Genomic DNA, 20,108 nt, shown 5'->3' on the forward strand with positions numbered 1-20,108 from the left:
ACTGCACTCCAGCCTGGGGGCAGAGCGAGACTCTGTCTCAAAAAAATAAAAAAGAAAAAAAAAGAAAAAATAAAAAATAAAAAAAAGAGAGCCCAGTTCAGGAGGCCTAGCAAGAAACCAAAGGAGATGATGAGGACCTGGACTTAGGCAACGTATTAAGGAATGGAAAAGAAAAGCCTGATTTAAGACCTTCTTGACCTATGCTATCTTGTTAGAATCCTCAAAGTTTGACGTGGAGCCTGGCACACTGCAACTGCTTAAATAAAAAGAAAAAAAGAGCTGCTGCTGATCTGAACTTATTTCATTCCCCAAATGCCTGGCACATTAGAGTCTACAAGCCACTTTCAGATACTTTATTTCAACTTATTCTCCAGTTAATTCCATGAGGGCAATACAACTGTTTTTATTTTCATTTAACAGAAGGGGGAAAGAACACTGAGAGACTGAGTGATTACAGTCATAGCCAGTGGCAGGGCCAAGATTCAAACCCAGGTTGTTTGACTCTCTATGGCAGGCATTCCTTAATAAATTATATTAACATAACAGAGAGGTCCTTTGGCTACAAGGGAAGTAGATATTAGTAACTCTGCCCAACTTCTGAAATAAGAAGTCTTTTCAGTTGCAGAGATGGTGGTGGCATGAAGAGGAGCCAAAGGACAGAGAGAGGAAATCTGCAGGATAGAAAACATTATTACCAAATGTAGTCCTGTTGTCCAATAGGGAAGATGTTGTCATACGTAGTCTAATAGCAAATTAGAACTATTTAAAATATGCTCCTTAATTAACAAGTCTTAACATGACTACCTCCTATTACCAAACAAGCTGTGTTCAAAAAAAGAGTGACAGAGGTGGTCAGGGTCGGAGCAGGATAGCAGAATACAAGGCTTCACCAATCATTTTCTACCTGGTTTTAACTTTGTATCACTCAAAGCGGCACTGAAGAGGCAGGAAAAACCATTTTGAATCCCCAACACTACCCCTCTCCCATTTCCTGACAGCAGTGGCATGATGCAGAGAGCATTTCTGTGCGCTGGGGAGAGGGAGAACATAGCAATTTTGAGGCAGTGCCACCCTGCTATAGCAGAAAGCAAAACCTGAAAACTCAGCTGGCACCACACACAGAAGGAACTATTAACCATTAAACCAGCCAGAGAGGAATGGCTGTTCCCAGCACTTGAAACTTGAGTTTCCTGAGCTCACAGAAGCCTAGCCACTGTGGGTTAAAGTGCTCTAGTGTCTCAATTAAACTTTAATGGCAGTGTAGGCCACAAGGACTGCAACTCCTAGGCAAGTCCTAGTGTTGAACTGAGCCCAGAGCCAGTGGACTGGGGGGTTTCGGGACGGGGTGAAACATAACCCAGTGAGACACCAGCCGGGGCAGCAAAAGGAGTGTTGGCATCACTCCTTCCCTAATCCCAGGCTGCACAGCTCATGGCTACAAAAGAGACACCTTCCTTCTGCTTGAGGAAAGGAAAGGGAAGAGTGAGGAGGACTTTATCTTGCATCTTGGATATTCTCAGTCACAGCAGGATGGGGCACCAGTTAGAGTCATGAGGTCCCCCTTCCAGGCCCTAGCTCCTGAACAACATTTCTAGACACACCCTGGGCCAGAAGGGAACTTGCTGCATTGAAGAAAAGGAGCCAGTCCTGGCAGGATTCATCACCTGCTGACTGAAGAGCCCTTGGGCCCAGCAGCAATACTAAGGTATTACATTGAGGGCCTTGGGTGAGAGACTGAGACTCGCTGGATTCAGGTAAGACTCAGCACATGCCTAGCTGCAGTAGGTACAGGGCGAGACTCATTCTGCTTGAGAAAAGCAAAGGGAAAAGTAAAGAGGAATTTGTCTGGCATGTTAGGTACCAGCTTGGCTACAGTGGGGTAGAGAAACAAATGGGCTCTTGGTGTTCCCAATTCCAGGACTTGGCTCTTGGATGGCATTTCTGGACCTGCCCTGGGCTAAAGGGGAGCCCACTGCCCTGAAGGGTAAGTCCCTGATCTGGCAGCATCACCATGAGCTGACTAAAGAGCCCCTGGACCTTAAGGGAGCATCAGCAGTAGCCGAGTAGCACTCTTCATGGGCCTGTGGCAGTGGCAGTCATGGGGTGAGGCTCCTCTGCCTTTGGAAAAGGGAGGAAAGAATGGGTAGGATGCTGTCTTGTGGTTTGAACACCAGCTTAGCCACAGTAGAACACAGCATCAGGTAGACTTCTAGAATTTTTGACACCAGGCTTTTACTCCTGGATGGCATCTCTGGATTTACCTGGAGCCTAGGGGAACCTACCACCCTCAAAGGAAGGACATAAGCCTGTCTGGCTTTGCCACTTGCTGACTGCACAGCCCTAGGAATCTGAGTGAACATAAGTGATAGGTAGTAGTTACAGTGGGCCTTTGGTGAAACCCAGTGCTGTGTTGGACTCAGGTCTGACCCAGTGCAGTTACAGTGGTGGTGACCACAGGGCTGCTTGTATAATCCTATCCTCAGCTCCAGGTGGCTCGAAGCAGAGACTTTGGGAGAAAGAACGGGAAGAGAACAAGAGTCTCTGCCTGGTAATCCAGAGAATTCTTCAGGATCTTATCCAAGATCACCAAGGTGGGCTTGGGGTGCCCCAAAATGCAGATATGGCTTAGATCAGAACACCCAAGCCCTTTCAAATATTTGGAAAGCATTCCCAAGAAGGACAGGTACAAACAAGCCCAGACTGCAAAGACTCCAATCAATACCTAACTCCTTAATGTCCAGACACAGACAAGACCACCCAGAAAAACATGATGTCACCAAATAAACTAAATAGGCATTAGGGACCAATCCTGGGGAAACAGAGATATGTGATCTTTCAGACAGAGAATTCACAATAGCTGTTTTGAGAAAACTTAAAGAAATTCAAGACACGACTGAGTGTGGTAGCTCACACATGTAATCCTAGCACTTTGGGAGGCTGAGCTGGGCAGATCACTTGAGGTCAGGAGTTCAAGACCAGCCTGGCCAACATAGTGAAACCCTGTCTCTACTAAAAATACAAAAATTAGCCAGGTGTGGTGGTGGGTGCTGTAATCCCAGCTACTTGGGAGGCTGAGATAAGAGAATTACTTGAACCTGGGAGGCAGAGGTTGCAGTGAGCCAAGATCACACCACTGCACTCCAGCCTGGGTGACAGAACAAACTCCATCGCAAAGAAAAAAAAAAAAGAAAAAAAGAAATTCAAGATACCACAAGAAAGGATTCAGAATTCTATCAATAAATTTAACAAGGAGATTAAATGCAACTGGCATACTGAAGAATGCATCAGAGTCTCTTAAGACAGAATTGATCAAGCAGAAAAAATAACTCGTGAGCTTGGGCCAGGCATGGTGGCTCATACCTGTAATCTCAGCACTTTGGGAGGCCAAGGCATGCAGATCCCTTAAACCCAGTTCAAGACCAGCTGGGCAACATAGCAAAACCCCATCTCTACAAAAAATACAAAAATTAGCTGAGTGTGGTGGCTGTAGTCCCAGTGTCTCAGGAGGCTGAGGAGACAGGATTGCTTGAGATTGGGAAGTAGGGGCTGCAGCAAGCCCTGATCACACCACTACACTCCAGCCTGGGTGACAGAGCAAGACCCCTGTCTCAAAAAAAAAAAAAAAGATAAAGAATTAGTGAGCTGAAGACAGGCTGTTTGAAAATACACAGTGAGGGAAGACAAAGGAGAAAAGACTAAAAAACAATGAAGCAGGCCTCCAGGATCTAGAAAATAGCCTCAAAAGGGCTAATCTAAGAGCTATTGGCCTTCAAGAGTTAAAGAGGAAGTAGAGAAAGAGATAGGTAAAAACTGTATTCAAAGGGATAACAGAGAACTTCCCAAACCTAGGGAAAGATATCAATACTCAAGTGCAAGAAGGTTACAGATCACCAAGCAGATTTAATCCAAAGACTACCTCAAGGCACTTAATAATCAAACTCCCAAAGGTCAAGGATAAAGAATGAATCCTAAAAGCAGCACGAGAAAAAGAAGCAAACAACATACAATGGAGCTCCAATATGACTGGCAGCAGCCTTTTCAGTGGAAACTTTATAGGCCAGGAGAGAATGGCATAACCTACTTAAAGTGCTGAAGGGAAAAAAACAAATGTACACTAGAATAGTATATCCAGTGAAAATATCCTCCAAACATGAAGGAGAAATACTTTCCCAGATAAACAAAAGCAGAGAAATTTCATATACACTAAACCTTTCCTACAAGAAATGCTAAAGAGAACAAACACTTCAGTGAGAAAGAAAAGGACATTAGTGAGCAATAAGAAACCATCTGAAGGTACAAACTCACTGGTAATAGAAAGTAAACAAAAGAATATTGTACCTGTGGTGTCTAAACTACTGTTTAGTATAAGATTAAACAATGAACCAATGAAAAATAATAACCACAATAACTTTTCAAGACAGTATATATGAACAGAAACAACAAAATATTAAAAAGCCAGGGATTAAATTAAGGCATAGTCTTTATTAGTTTTCTATTCACTTGTTTATGTAAACAGTGTTAAGTTGTTATCAGCTTAAAATAATGGGTGATAAGATAGTAAGATAGCAAGTCTTATAGTAATCTCAAACCAGAAAACATACAACAGATACACAAAAAATAGAAAGCAAGAAACTAAATCACATCAGCAGAGAAAATCATCATCACTAAAACGAAGACAGGAAAGAAAGAAGGGAAGACCAGAAAACAAATAACAAAATGGCAAGAATAAGTGATTACTTATTAATAACAACATTGAATGTAAATGGACTAAACTCTCCAGTCAAAAAACATAGAGTGGTGGAATGGATAAAAAATACAAGACCCAATGATATGCTGCGTATAAGAAGTCCACTTCACTTATAAAGACAAACATAGACTGAAAATACAGGGATGGAGAAAGTTATTCCATGCCAATGGAAACCAAAAAAGAACAGAAGTAGTTATAATTGTATCAGACAAATAGATTTCAAGACAAAACCTGTAAGAAGAGACAAGGAAGGTCACTAGATAGTGATAAAGGGGTCAATTCAGCAAGAGGATATAACAATTTTAAATATACATGCACTCAACCTTGGAGCACCCAGATATACAAAGCAAATATTATTAGAGATAATGAGAGAGATAGACCCCAATACAATAATAGCTGGAGACTTCAACACTCCACTTTCAGTACTGGACATATCTTCCAGACAAAAAGTAATAACAAAACATCAGACTTAATCTGCACTACAGACCAAATGGACCTAATAGGTATTTACAGAACATTTCATCCAATGGCTGTGGAAAACACAATCTTCTCTTTGGTACATGGATCATTCTCAAGAATAGACCAAATGTTAGCTCATAAAACAAGTCCTGAAACATTCAAAAAATTGAAATAAGATCAAGCATCTTCTCTAACAATCACTGGAATAAAACTAGAAATCAATAACAAGAGGAATTGTGGAAACTATAGAAATATATGGAAATTAAACAATATGTTCCTGAATGAACAGTGGGTCAATGAAAAAATTAAGGACATTGAAAAATGTCTTGAAACAAATAATAATGGAAACACATCATACCAAAACCTATGGGATACAGCAAAAGCAGTACTAAGAGGGAAATTTACAGCTACACGTGCCTACATTAAAAAAGAAGAAAAACTTCTAATAAACAATGCACCTTCAAGAGCAAACTAAACTAAGGAAAAAAGAGAGATGATCTAAATAATTAAAAGCAGAGATGAAAAAGGAGACATTACAATTGACACTGCAGAAATCCAGTCTCCTTAGTGCTTATTATGAGCAAGTATATGCCAATAAATTGAAAACATCTAGAAGAAATGGATAAATTTGTAGACGTATATAACCTACCAACGTTGAACAATGAAGGAATCCCAAACCTGAACACACCAATAACAACTAATGAAATTGAAGCTGTAATAAAAAGTCTAATGGAGAAAAGCCTGGGACCTGATGGCTTCACTGCTGAATTCTATCAAACATTAAAAGAACTAATACCAGTCTTACCGAAACTATTCTGAAAAATAGAGGAAAAGGGAATATTTCCAAATTCATTCTATGAGGCCAGTATTACTCTGATACCCAAACCAAAGACATTCCAAAAATAAAAGTAAACTAGAGGCTTGATATGGTGTGGCTCTGTGTCCCCCACCCAAATCTCACCTTGTAGCTCACATAATTCCCATGTGTTATGGGAGGCACCCAGTGGGAAATGACTGAATTATGGGGGTGAGTCTTTCCTGTGACGTTCTCCTGATAGTGAATGAGTCTCAAATGATCTGATGGTTTTATAAACAGGAGTCTCCCTGCACAAGTTCTCTTTCTGCCTGCCACCATCCACGTAAGATGTGACTTGCTCCGTCTTGCCTTCCACCATGACTGTGAGGCCTCCCCAGCCATGTGGAATTGTAAGTCCAATTAAACCTCTTTCTTTTTTAAATTGTCTCAGGTATGTCTTTATCAGCAGCATGAAAATGAATACAAGGCTAGTATTCTTTTGAATACTAAATAAAAAAGAATACTATTCTTTTGAATACTGTGGAATACTAGCCTCTAGTATTCTTTTATTTTGGTATATCATTGGTTTTGGTATCAGAATAATACTGGCCTCATAGAATGAATTTTGATGACTACTGAGGCAAAAGTCCTCAATAAAATACTAGCAAACTGAATTCAACAATACATTAAAAAGATCATTAATCATGACCAAGTGGGGTTTATCTCTGGGGTACAAGGGTGGTTCAACATATACAAATCAATCAATGTGATACATCATATCAATTGAATGGAAGACAAAAACCATATGAACATTTCATTTGATGCTGAAAAGGCATCTGACAAAATTCAACATTCCTTCGATGTTTAGATGTCATTTAAATCCACAAGACCAGATTACTAAAAAAAGGATTCAGGATTAAGAGGAAGTGTGACACCTTTTTCAAAAATGTTAAACACACATTGACACCCTCCCCATACAAACACACACACACACACACACACAGAATAACTATATATATTGATGTGTATATAACTTCATCTACAGATGAGTGGTATTATGGTGCTTTTATGTTGCTTTTTGGCTGACCATATTTTTCTGTTTTTTTAAAAACAGCGTATGTTACTATGATAGGCAGAATAATGGCCTCCCAAATATGTCCACGCCCAAATCCCTGGAACCTATGAATATGTTATGTTACGTGGCAAATAGGGAATTAAAGTTGCAGATGGAACTAAAGTTGCTAATCAGCTGACAAGGTAAAAAGATTATCTTAGATTATCCAGGTGGACCCAATGTAATCACCAATGTCCTTTAATATGAAAGTGGGAGGTAGAAATGAACAGCAGAGTGACATCATGTGAGGATTCAATCCACTCTTCAGGTCTTTGAAGATGGAGTAAAAGGGCCATGGATCAAGGAATGAGGACAACCTACAGAAGATGGAAAAGGCAAGGAAACTGATTCTCTTCTAGATCCTCCAGGATGGAACAAAGAGCTACTGACACCTTGATTTTACCCCAGTGAGACCTGTGTCAGACTTCTGACCAATAGAACTGTAAGATAATAAATTTGTATTAAGACACTAAGTTTGCGGTAATCTGTTACCGGAGCAATAGGAAACTAATACAGTTCTATGGTAAGAAAAAGTAAGCAAAAAAATCTTTTTTAAAAGATAAAATTCAGAATTTTTAAAATTTAATAAGACATGCCTCATGATTTGATTATTATCTTTGCCATAACCTGTAACTTGCTTCCTTTTGCATTTAGATTTCTTCCTAACATCAGAGTCAAATTTAATGAATCCTTAATTTTACCAGTTATTGTGAAGATCAGTGTTACATTCAATGCATTTATATGTCAGTTTCTAAATTAGGTATAAAGTCAGCATATATACTAAAAAAATTTAGTAAAAAGAATTATGTGCAAGGTGAAATAAGCAATAATCACATTTTACCTTTTCTTCCATGCACAGATATTTTATCAGAATCATGTTAAATCTGAAGTTCAAAAGTAGTCTGAAATAACATGATATATATGAGACAGTAACCATTTTTGAGCATGGTAAATTTTTTAAACTATATATATGCTACAATAAAAATTAGGTGTCTGTAGTGCATATCCTTCACATTTTTGCTGACAAATGCCTACTCTATTCAAATAGTACCTTCTCAGAGATACATCTTCCCCTACTTTCTCCAGACAGTTAAGTGTTCTATTCAATGCTCCACAGTCTTTTGTTCCCATCTCAAAAATAGTATTCATCTTCTTGTTTTCTAATTTATCTATTTATAGACCGCTCCCTACCAATTCTCATTGCTCAACTCGACTGAGTCTCCCAGAAAAAGGGCATATTTCTTCAGAAATGAGCACAGTGCCTGGCACATAGTAACCTTCCAATATATTTTTTTTGATTCATGCATATATACTCTTATCTACTCTACGTAAACAATCTATTAAACTATAAAGAAAAGTTTGGGTAACAATCTTAACCTGTGTGACTGAAGGACCTTTACTAAAATGTTTTGCCTTCTAAGTTTTCTGTTTTGAATCAAGGCACCTTTGACATGTAACCAACCTTCCAAACAGAAAAACGTTAAGATAAGTTTGCAAGGAATCAAAATTCGGTAACAAAAGTTTTACTAGATGAAACTATGTCCATTTATAATAATGTAAGCAAATATTCTCTAAATAAATATTCTAGATTGCTTTAACATTTAAAATAGTGGTTTCTTACAACAATTTAATTGCAATCTTTCTCAGAAAATCCACACCAACTGTCTGATAAGCTTATGATTTATACTGTAAGTTTTATCACAATTGGGATTGCAGTTATCTGCCTTCTGATGCCAATGCAAATCTTAAAAGGCCTTTAAATGAAAAGAAAGAACCAGAAAAAGGATGATACCATCTTACTGCGTTCTTTTGCCAAAACCAAAAAGCTATACAGATGTATGTAATTCTGGGTTTGACAGCCTCAAACTTCTTCCCAGGGGACTAATTTTCTTGATTTCCCCCCAACTCTCTGGACCATCTGAATGGCAAGAAGCAGCTGCTACCTTCTACTGAGTGTTTATCTCGTGTGAGGCATCATGCATGCATTTTTTCAGCTAATCCTCACAACAATCCTACAGTGGATGACACCCTATTTTAAAGGGGAGGCTCAACAGCATAAGGCTGATTCACCAAGGCCTCACAACTAGTGGCAGAACTTGGAAAAAACTATGGATTTCACAAATACAGATTTATATGGTGTCAACTCTAGAGAAAATAAAATAATCCTGTACATCTGAATATGCCTGATTATGGCTGGCTATTTATCTTTTTAATTATTTATTTTTTGCTTAGGCCGAAATGAAAAATTAGTTACTATTTCCTGTGCTAAGTTCTTATCAGTAGGAGATCTCGATGTGTTAGGTGACAGAACAGACCACATTTTAAAATGTTTTTCGCTCCACAGACAATAATTCACTCCTGATAACTAAGTTCATAATATCTTTAACCCCATGAATTTATCCAATCAACCAGATTTTAAAGCAGCCCATAAATTTTTTAAGAGCCAATATAACTCAGCCTTGTATGAGCAGCTTTCTACCTTTGTATACTGTCACAGGCAGAACAGACTAATTCCACTAAAATGGTAAAATCATGTAAGTAAAAAGAAGGATTTCCTACCTGCTCATGTAACTCAGTATCTTTTCCTGCTTTCTCATGGGAAGAAATCAAAGAACTGGACAAATAATCAAATCCGCTTTGGGCCCTAGGTTTCAGTGGGGCCATGTGTCAGTCCACCCAAGGTCCCCTCGGATTGCCGAGAGAGGCACTTGGACCTGGAGCTGTGAGCAGAATGAATACCTTCCAAGACCAGAGTGGCAGCTCCAGTAATAGAGAACCCCTTTTGAAGGGTAGTGATGCATGGAGGGACTTGCAGCTTGCTATTGGTGGAGTTACTCCAGGCTGAACAGCAAATTAAAGACAACTTGCAAGAGATCAAAGCTCAGATTCACAGGTGCATAAGCCACCACCTGGAATGTCTTAGAAGCCATGAGGTGTGACTATATGAACAGGTGGACCTCATCTATCAGCTGAAAGAGACACTTCAACAGCAGGCTCAGCAGTTCTACTGGTTATTGGGCCAGTTCAATTGTCTTACTCATCAACTGGAGTGTACCCAAAACAAAGATCTAGCCAATCAAGTCTCTGTGTGCCTGTAGAGACTGGGCAGTTTGACCCTTGAGCATGAAGATTCAAATGTCCTACTCTTTGAAGCTGACACAACTGCTGTGTGCCAGACCATCACCACATTTAGGTCTCTCAAAACAATTCAAATTCCTGAGCATTTGATGGCTTATGTTAGTTCCTCAAATATTGGGCCCTTCTTGGAGGAGAGGCTATATCCCAATGCCAGAGCAGAAGTCTGCATCCAGTATTGCAGCTGTCCCTCTCAGCAAATGGCTCCTTGGAAGCAAACCTGCCAGTGGTCATCAGGCTTCTTACACACCCAGCACAAACCCCCAGGACTGGCTCACCAAAAAGCAGACCTTGGAGAACAGTCAGACTTCTTCCAGAGCCTGCAATTTCTTCAGTAATGTCTGGAGAAACCTAAAGGGCTTAGAAAACTGGCTCCTCAAGAGTCAGCAACAGGAAGTTCCTGAAAAACCAAGTTATCAAAAGTGTAACAGCCATTCCACTACTAGCTCTCCACTGAAATGGAAAAGGTTGAAGATCTAGAGCTTCTTGATCAAGACAAGATGAACCTATCAGATTGGCTAGTGACTCCCCAGGAATCCCATAAGCTGGGGAAGCCTGAGAATGGCAGTCATGAAAGCAATGAGAAGTTTAAGCTCTTGTTCCAGTCCTATAATGTGAATGATTGGCTTGTCAAGACTGACTCCTGTACCAACTGTCAGGAAAAGCAGCCCAAAGGTACGGAGTTGGAAAACGTGAGCAATCTGAAGTGCCTGAATGACCACTTGGAGGCCAAGAAACCATTGTCTACCCCCAGCATGGTTACAGAGGATAGGCTTGTCCAGAACCATCAGGACCCATGTAAGGTAGAGGAGGTAGGCAGAGCCAATGAGCCCTGCACCAGCTTTGCAGAGTGTGTGTGTGATGAGAACTGTGAGAAGGAGGCTCTGTATAAGTGGCTTCTGAACAAAGAAGGAAAGGATAAAAATGGATGCCCATGGAACCCAAACCCAAGCCTGAGAAACATAAAGATTCCCTGAATATGTGACTCTGTCCTTCTAGTAAAGAAGTAATAGAACTAAAGCACCAAAGTCAATGGTTCCTTCTAGAATTGCTGATTCCTTCCAAGTCATAAAGAACAGTGCCTTGCAGGAGTGGCTTATCAGGCCCCCATACAAAGAAGGAAGTCCTAAGGAAGTGCCTAATACTGAAGACAAAGCTGGCAAACAAAAGCTAAAAAGCCCCATGAGCACTTCCTGGTGTACCTTTAACACAGCTGACTGGGTCCTATCAGGAAAGAAGATGGGCAACCTCAGCCATCTATCCTCTGGAGAAGACAAGTGGCTGCTTCGAAAGAAGGCCTGGGAAGTATTACTTAATTCACCTCTACAGGAGGAATATAACTTCCCCCCAGACCATTATGGCCTCCCTGAAGTTTGTGATCTCTTTGCCTGTATGCAGCTTAAAGTTGGTAAGTTGATAAAAAGAAGTGGTTATATCGAACTCACCTACAGATGTGAAGGAATGGACAAGAGTTGAGCAGCCTTTCTGCTGATTATCACACATCATGAGCTGAGTGACTGAGGCTTGCCAAATCATTGTGTTTCTGGGTCTGACCAGTTAGCTTAGTTCTTCTTCTGCCTAATTTTGAACTAGCAAAGCGAAGTGAGTCATCAGATTATGAGTTACTGTTTAAAAGAAAAATGTTGTTTATTGATGCTGAGCTGATTCAGTTCCTTCCTTCTTACAGAAGTGTTAATTCACCCCCACACTAGAAATGCAGCATCTTTGTGGATACATCTTTTTCACAAGCCTCCAAGGCTCCTTGGATCGGGTCGTTACAAAAAGTACATCAAAACAGTCTAGTTTTTAAAATGAAATATTTCTGTAATCGAAGTGTATTGATGTATAGTAAACTTCCCTAATGTTTAATTGCCCTACAGATGCTTCTCTAGCTGTGGGTTTTCTTCTGTTAGTGGTCTGAAATAATGATTTTCCTGTTCTATTAACATATAGTGTATTTTGCACAAAAAATTAACTTGGCCAATAATGATTACCAAAATATATATTAATAATCTTGGCAATTTTTGACATTATCAAACATTTTAGATTACATATTCTACATTATTCTTCTTCAATTAAAAGAAACTCAGCTACTGCAAATTTTTTCTTTCTTTCTGTAAATGTTATTAAAATATCCAGTGAGTTCTTTTAGAAGGGCTCCGTATTATTTCAAGACTAGTTTTAAGGTAGTTCTAGCCTTTTAAAATATTCTACAGACCTGTGGGGTTCGAAAGAACCCCAGTAACAAATAAGCAAATAGGCAAAAGACATGTTGGAAATGTAGTATAGTATTTGAACCATTCACTATCATAGGGATTGTTGGTGCATCCTGGGTAATGGAAGCAGAGCTTGACACCTGGTGCTTTTAACTAGGGATAAAGTCATCCTCTCACTGTAAGCACAGCATACCTGTACCTCCAAGTGACATTTTAGTGAACAGGCCATTTTCAACACTTGTGCCTTGGGGTGTGTTCATTGAAGCTTTATGAAAACCACTGATGTTTTCTCTATCTCCTTAAAGTTATGTCCATGCTTTAAAATGTCTCTGTAGAAGAGAAGTAGGGTTTATAATGTTTTTAAATTCTCTAAGATGTATTTGCTGCTTTCCAGACTTTGAAACTATTAAGCTTCTTAACTGCCTCTTATTGAGATATTTCTGGGGAAACTTCAGGGTCTCACAATGTCATTGCCATACAGTTCTCCGAACCACAGCTGAAAGAGTTTTGTATTATTTTTTAATTCCCTCCCCAGATATCATACAGAACTATTACAATAAAGGTGGTGGGCTAAAAACAATGTAAGGAGCCTTTCCAGTTATCTTAAGTTGCAGCTAACTCTGTAGTTTCTTTTTTGAGGCCAAATACACTGTATTTTACATTGTCAAAATATAATTTACATTAATCACTATGTTAATGAGTATGTAAAACATTATTTTGCATTGATGAATTTTGTATCTGCCTCCATTAAAAGCATAACAGCCATAAAATAATAATAATCCAATCAAAATGTTTCAACTAATTTTCAGGATTCCTAAGAATATGGCTTCATCCTATAATTTGTAAGCTAAGCACTAACAAAATACAAGAGAAATTCCCCAGCTTTACAAGATTCAGTAAGATACCTCAAAGTAGGCTATATCTAGTGTATTAGTCTGATTTCACGCTGCTGATAAAGACATACCTGAGACTGGGTAATTTATACAGGAAAAAGGGTTTAATGGACTTAGAGTTCTACATGGCTGAGGAAGCCTCACAATCATGGCAGTAGGCAAGGAGGAGCAAGTCATGTCTTACATGGATGGCAGCAGGCAAAGAGAGAGCTTGTACAGGGAAACTCCTGTTTTTAAAACCATCAGATCTCATGAGACTCATTCACTATCATGAGAAAAGCACAGGAAAAAGACCTGTCCCCATAATTCAATCACCTCCCACCAGGCTCCTCCCATGACATGTGGGGATTGTGGGAGTTACAATTCAAGATGAGATTTGGGTAGGGACACAGCCAAACCATATCAGTTATCTTTCTATTTATAGCACAACTATTTGCTCACAGAATTAATGAATGTATGCCATAATTCTGCATGGGTCAATAACTCCACTACACTGATTACTCAGTTAATTGATGTTTATAAAATGTACATTTTTTTCTAGATTTTACAGTAATATATATTTACTTTAAGGACTTTCTTTTTAAACTGATTTCAATATATGGATATTTTCCTTCATTAAAAATTTGCTCAGCAGCAGCAGTCTGACTTGGGATATTTATCTTGAAATTGATCCAATGAATATTCTCAATTTCAATAACTACTCTGGCAAGAAAAAGCATACAGAATTTCCAAAATCAATACAGTAGATCAGTGTCTGCAGCACAGCACAATTCATACAGGCAACGCAGTGTTGTATCATGTGTTTCCATTTCTCAATGCTAATTGCTTTTGAAGATAAGCTGTCAAAACCATTAATCTGTTTACCACATTCCACTCCTCCTCTCCCCCGACAGAAGGCTTAATTTCTCTTTTTCAAATAATTTCAGAAATTTTTGTAGAGCAGGATGACTTCTTAAATAAGCAACTTTTAAATAGGTTTTCAATAGGTCACCGTGAGTGAAGAGTAATAAAGAATGAATACCAAATTCATGAAGGGATTCTCTAAAGTTCTCTGTCCACTTTACCTTTTATCACTTTTCCAGTAAGATACAAATTTCCAAATTTCTACTTTTAGGCTTAAATGTGCTTGTGAAGTCTCTATTTTTCTAAATTCCATCGCCGTTAAATGTTTTGATACATTCCCACTGCTACCACCCTATTTCAAATCTAGACTTGAACTAGGAAGCTCTGAGACCAACTATGATACCTGGGTAATTTCTCATATTCTCAAAGTTCCTTCACTTACAAAATGAAAACATTAAGATCTACATATCAGAGTCGTGGTGAGTATGAATGAGACAGTATGCATGAGAGAGCCTGGGACAGGGCCTGTAATCAAGCAGGTGCTAATCGCCTCTAAGAAACGTTCCTCTTTTCTCTCTCCCTCCTCGGTCCTCCTTCCAGACTTCACAGCAAGACTCATCCTGAAAGGTGAATGTGATCTCCTTACCCTCCTACTCAAATTCCTCCAAAAGTTCACCGTACCCTAGGACAGTGGTTCTCAAAGTGTAGTCCCCAGACCAGCAGCACCTCTTGCACTTGCCTTTCCAAACTTCCTCTAAGGAGAGTTTACTTACTATCTTCCAAACCTGCCACTCTCCCAACTCCAAGATTTAATTCATCTTTTATATCCTTCCCCCTCTATGATCTCTCTCCTATACTACTTAGCTTAAAATCTTTCCTGACGATCCCAGTCTCTAGGACTTTTTCTGATCTCTAATTCCAATTATTTCTAAATACAAAGAGTCTTCATCTTACAATGGGGTTTGTGTCTGGATAAACCCACTGTAAAGTCAAAAAATCTTTAACTGAACCATTGTGTAAGTGTAGGACTGTACTAAGGTGAAAATCTGCAGAGGTCACAAACTAGTTGCACCTGGCCCACCCAGAGAAGGTGTGGGTTAACTAAATTGGTTGCAAGTAACATTAAAAATCAAGAAAAATTACGCAAAAATACAGATCTTTGGCCTGTGTTGGAGACAATCAGATCTGCGTCTGAAAGACCCACATTCCCATGTGGCAACAATCAGCTAAATGGTAAATGTTTCAAGCATTCACCAGCTCTTTCCATTCTAAATAAAGGTTTTCTTTTGACATCTTCAAATATCTCAAATGGTGATTTACATTTCTTATGGTTATGTAACTTTTCATGCTTGTTTTGTCTCTCCTAATAGGATACAGACCTTAAAGTACCCGTCCCTGTCTTTGACTTTTTAAAAACCTCTTGTTACCCTGAACACAAACCAGTATTTAGTGCAAAATTATTGTAAAAGAATATTCTGAACATTGTAGACAACCGCAAAATGCTGAATAATCCACACAGTTTTTCTGGAAACTTTTGGCTTTCTACCAAGTTGGAAAAGTTTTATTAGTTTATGTTTTCCAAACATATGGATTAGGGTACAACTCTTAAGACAGATAATAAATAAAATTTTTTTATCATATTATTTTGGTTTAGGTTGTCTTTCATTTTCTAATGAGAAATACATATGCAGACAGCATGCCCTCTGCTGAGATTTAGCCCCTGCCCGGCACAGCATGTGACAGAACCTAGATACCGTTTGTAACTTTTAGTTTGAATTCTACTTTCATATCCTGGATTTTATTTCCCGGAAAAGAGTTTTAATTTCACTCTTTGCTAGGAGTCATAGTGGCTTTCTCCGACCCCGCCTCAGGTTAACCATTCACCTGGTTTGGCAGCGACAATGGATGAGCCACCTTAACAAAGCTGCCTTGCTGTGGCTCAAAGATAACCTGAGAAACCTAACCAAAATGAGAATTTTAAAACACTGTTTACGTGTTAAACCTTCTATCTGAACCCATTTGCCGATTCCTGCCTGTCCACACATATCCGCACCCCTAACATCAATATCAGGAGAATATTCGATAACTCTCCTTTTCCTTCCCCCACCCCAAATCCTCCAGGGGGCGCCCCGGAGGACCGCGCTGGACCCCGGCGGGAGGGCGGCCGTAGGCGGGAGCCCAGGCCCGACTCCCTAACGCCTCGCGCACTCCCCATACTCACCCACCCGAAGTCACGGAAGTGCCGCCTGACCCCGCCCCTTCCGCCGGATCCACCCACGCAGAAGCAGCGCCGACTGCAGGCGCGTGGGGCCCGGAGGTCGCCTGGGGCCGGGTGGCGGCGCGGGGCATGGCCAGGGTCCCCGCGGACGTGGCCGCGCAATTCCGGCGTGTGGCGGAGAGCGCGTGAGCGTGAAGGCTTCCCAGCTTGCGGCAGGCTGCGGAAGCTCTGCGCCGGGAAGTTCTCTGGCGGGGGAGGGGAGGGCGGTTTAAGGCCTTTAGGGTAGGTTTTGCCCTTTTTAAGGTCCACGTGGAATCTTTCGCCTCCGAAGTTCGAGGGTAACTTTCGTTCCCTCCCGGCCTTCGCGACGGAGTCGGACGGAGGCCGAGTCCTGCTCTCAGCCCCAGCAGCCTGGGGCCGGGACCCCCGGAGCCCCTTCTTCCACTCTTTGGAAACTTATAATATGGGATGAGGGAGAGACGCGTTACGTTTTACAGACCGGTGAATTTAAAGACATTCAAGCTTCTCATAGTGATTTGAAGAAATGCTCAGCGTTCGGCCGAAATAGAGTTTTACGTTTTTAAACCATGGCATGGTTTTTAAAGGTTGAAGTTCCCACAATTTTTTTCTCTTGAAAGGCACCCATTCGTTTTGATTAGTATTTCTTAACATGCACCCAAAGCCAGGACTCCGGCCTCACTGCTGCAGGGATGTCCACGGGAAATCCCCAGGGGGGAAAGGCACAAGCCTGAAATGACATAATATTTGCTACCTCACTGCGTGGGCGAGGTGGTAACTGATTTTTTAAAAACCTCTTAGATGACATAATAAGTAGTAAAGCCGTTGTATGCTATTCTAGAATTTTTGAGAAAAACTTAATCACCCAAATGTTTGCCGTAATGTGATAAAGATAGCATCCATAGGCAGCAGCCAGAATCGAATTATGACAAGTAGGTATGGTTATAAATGGGGGCCATGCGGTATAATTAGTATATGGAATCAAGATGTCAGTCCTCACACAGAATTTGTGTAATGACATGCATTTGGGAGGCTTCAGGCCTTTTCAGCTATTAGATACGGGTTGATTCTTACTGAATATAGAATAATAAAAAATGAATTACTGGTCTCACCATTTTCATTATTACTATTTGGACTAAAAGACTACCACTTTTACTCCAAAGAGTGATTGTAGACTCAATAGTCAATGACAGAAAATTAAGCACAAGTCTAAATGAAGCCGAGGATCTAGTGGAGAGGACATAGAATCAGACCTTTCAAATCTCAGTTATTGAACACAAACAGAATGACAGTTCTTGAGACGTTTTACTTCCTTTCTTTAAACTTGGCGTTGCTCATCTGAACAATTGTTTTGATAAGGGTTACGTTTCATGAAAGCCCAGTTTGTGCTACCTTAGAAGAAGTTTGTTAATTTTAAAATTGAGTTAATCCTTAACCTGCTTTTCATTCTACAAACTCTAAAACACTTTAATGTATGTCACTTTTTTATTCAGAAGTTTTCTAAACAGTACAGCTTGGGGAACACATTTCCGTGGAACTTTAGTCTCTTGCAAAATGTTAATAGATGCTTCATGGGAAAAAAGTTGCTAGCATTACCAATACCGGCGAAAATATGAACCTGTCATTATGAGGCTATGGGAAATACACCTACGTAACACTCTTGCCAAAAATGTTTAACCTGCATCTGATTGTGAGGAAACACTCGGATAAATTCAGAATGTGATTTGTTTGGACCTTTCAATAAGGTTAATGTGGAAGACAATAAAAAAAGGCAGGAGGACTGATCTACCTTAAAGACAGCTGTCAACTAGATAGCCTTAAGGATTTAAAAAATTTGAACCTGGGCCGGGCGCAGTGACTTACGCCTGGAATCTCAGCACTTTGGGAGGCGGAGGCGGGTGGATCACGAGGTCAAGAGATCAAAACCATCCTGGCCAACATGGTGAAACCCTATCTCTACTAAAAATACAAAAATGAGCTGGGCGTGGTGGCTCGTGCCTGTAGTCCTAGCTACTCCGAAGGCTGAGGCAGGAGAATCACCTGAACCTGGGAGGCAGAGGTTGCAGTGAGCCAAGATTGGGCCACTGCACTCTAGCCTGCTGACAGACAGAGACTCCAGTCTCAACAAAACAAAACAAAAAAACGGTTGTTTCAGGTGAATAGTACATGAATGTTCTTTTAACTTCTCTATAGATCTGAAAATTTTCAAAATAAATAGTTGAGGACAAATTGTAGCTAGCAATGCTGGAAACCCATTTCTGCCTCCCAGCAGGTGGCAGCAAATTAATACTCTATAAGATACAGGAAAATCATTGCAATTTCCATTTCCTTGTGTTGGTAAATGTTTTGGATGTTGCAGACTGGCTTTTTTTAGGGATAGGAGCCAAAAGAATATTGTTGCCAGATTATGGATGTTTATGTTAATTTATCAACTAGTTGGGAAAGTACTTATTGTTGTTCTTCATTGCTCATCTCTCACAGAACCAAAAGTATATTTGTAAGCTCTTTTATTGGAATAACAGTCAAGCTCATGTTACTTCATAAACACTCTCCATAACCATTAATTGGCTAATATCCATCAATACAACATTTCAAAGTTTATGAAATACAACTAAAGTATTCTCAGAGGGAAATTTATAGTTTTTTCATGCCTTTGTTAGAAAAGAAGAAAAAAAATCAGTGATCTAAGTCAGGATCAGCAAACTGTGGTCTACAGGCCAAGTCCAGTGCATAGTCTTCTTTTGTACAGCCTACAAAACTCTAGAAAAACTCATTTTAAAAACAGACAAATTACCAGTATCTGGAATGAAAGAACACTAAAGATTCTACAGACATTAAAACATGGGTCTCAACCAGAGGGTTTTTTCCCCCCAAGGAACATTTGGCAATGTCCAGAGACATTTTTGGTTGTCAACAGTTGGAGAGTCTGCTATCAGAAGACAGAGGCCAGGGAAACAGTTGAATATTCTGCAATGCACAGACAGTCCCCCACAGCAGTTTGCTGGCCTGCAACGTCGATAGTGCTGAGATTGAAAAATTCTAATTAAAACCATAAAATAATATTATAAACAAATTTATACCAATAAAATCTGATAACTTAGAATAAAAAGTTTTTGGGCCCAGGCATGATGGCTCATACCTGTAATCCCAGCACTTTGGGAGGCCGAGGCGGGTGGATCACTTGAGGTCAGGAGTTTAAGACCAGCCAGGCCAACTTGGAGAAACCCCGTCTCTACAAAAATAGAAAAATTAGCCGGGTGTGGTGGCATGCACCTGTAATCCCAGCTACTTGGTAGGCTGAGGCAGGAGAATCGCTTGAACCTGGAGGCAGAAGTTGTAGTGAGTTGAGCGTGCACCACTGCACTCCAGCCTGGATGACGGTGAGACTCTGTCCCAAGAAAAAATGTTTTTTGGGGAAAAAAAAAAACCAAACATCAAAACACTGAAGAAGAAATAGAAAATCTGAGTACTTGCATATTTGTTACAGAATTTGAACTCATAATTTAAAAATACAAAGAAAACCATCCCCGTTAGTGAATTCTATCCAGCATTTAAATAACACACAATGTTAATTTTATATAAACTCAGAGAATAGAGGAGGAAGGAGTAACAGCAGAGCCTTCAGAAAAATGTAACAGACATTAGAGAAAAAAAAACACAAACTAATAT

General features: G+C 40.0%; 1 protein-coding gene and 1 pseudogene across 1 annotated transcript in view; one reads left to right on the forward strand and one right to left on the reverse strand.

The window, feature by feature from the left end:
- The window catches only part of MMAA (methylmalonic aciduria (cobalamin deficiency) cblA type), a 35,957-nt gene extending 18,768 nt beyond the window's left edge, over positions 1 to 17,189 (reverse strand). The window contains exon 1 of the mRNA XM_011956933.1: positions 16,425 to 17,189. The gene's annotated coding sequence lies outside the window, so the exon portion shown is untranslated. The remainder of the gene's footprint in view (positions 1 to 16,424) is intronic.
- On the forward strand, positions 9,848 to 11,708 carry LOC105522403 (annotated as a pseudogene).
- Positions 17,190 to 20,108: the final 2,919 nt, after the last annotated feature.

This window comes from Colobus angolensis, unplaced genomic scaffold (assembly GCF_000951035.1).
Source record: "Colobus angolensis palliatus isolate OR3802 unplaced genomic scaffold, Cang.pa_1.0 Scaffold111, whole genome shotgun sequence".
NCBI classification, from domain to species: Eukaryota; Metazoa; Chordata; class Mammalia; order Primates; family Cercopithecidae; genus Colobus; species Colobus angolensis.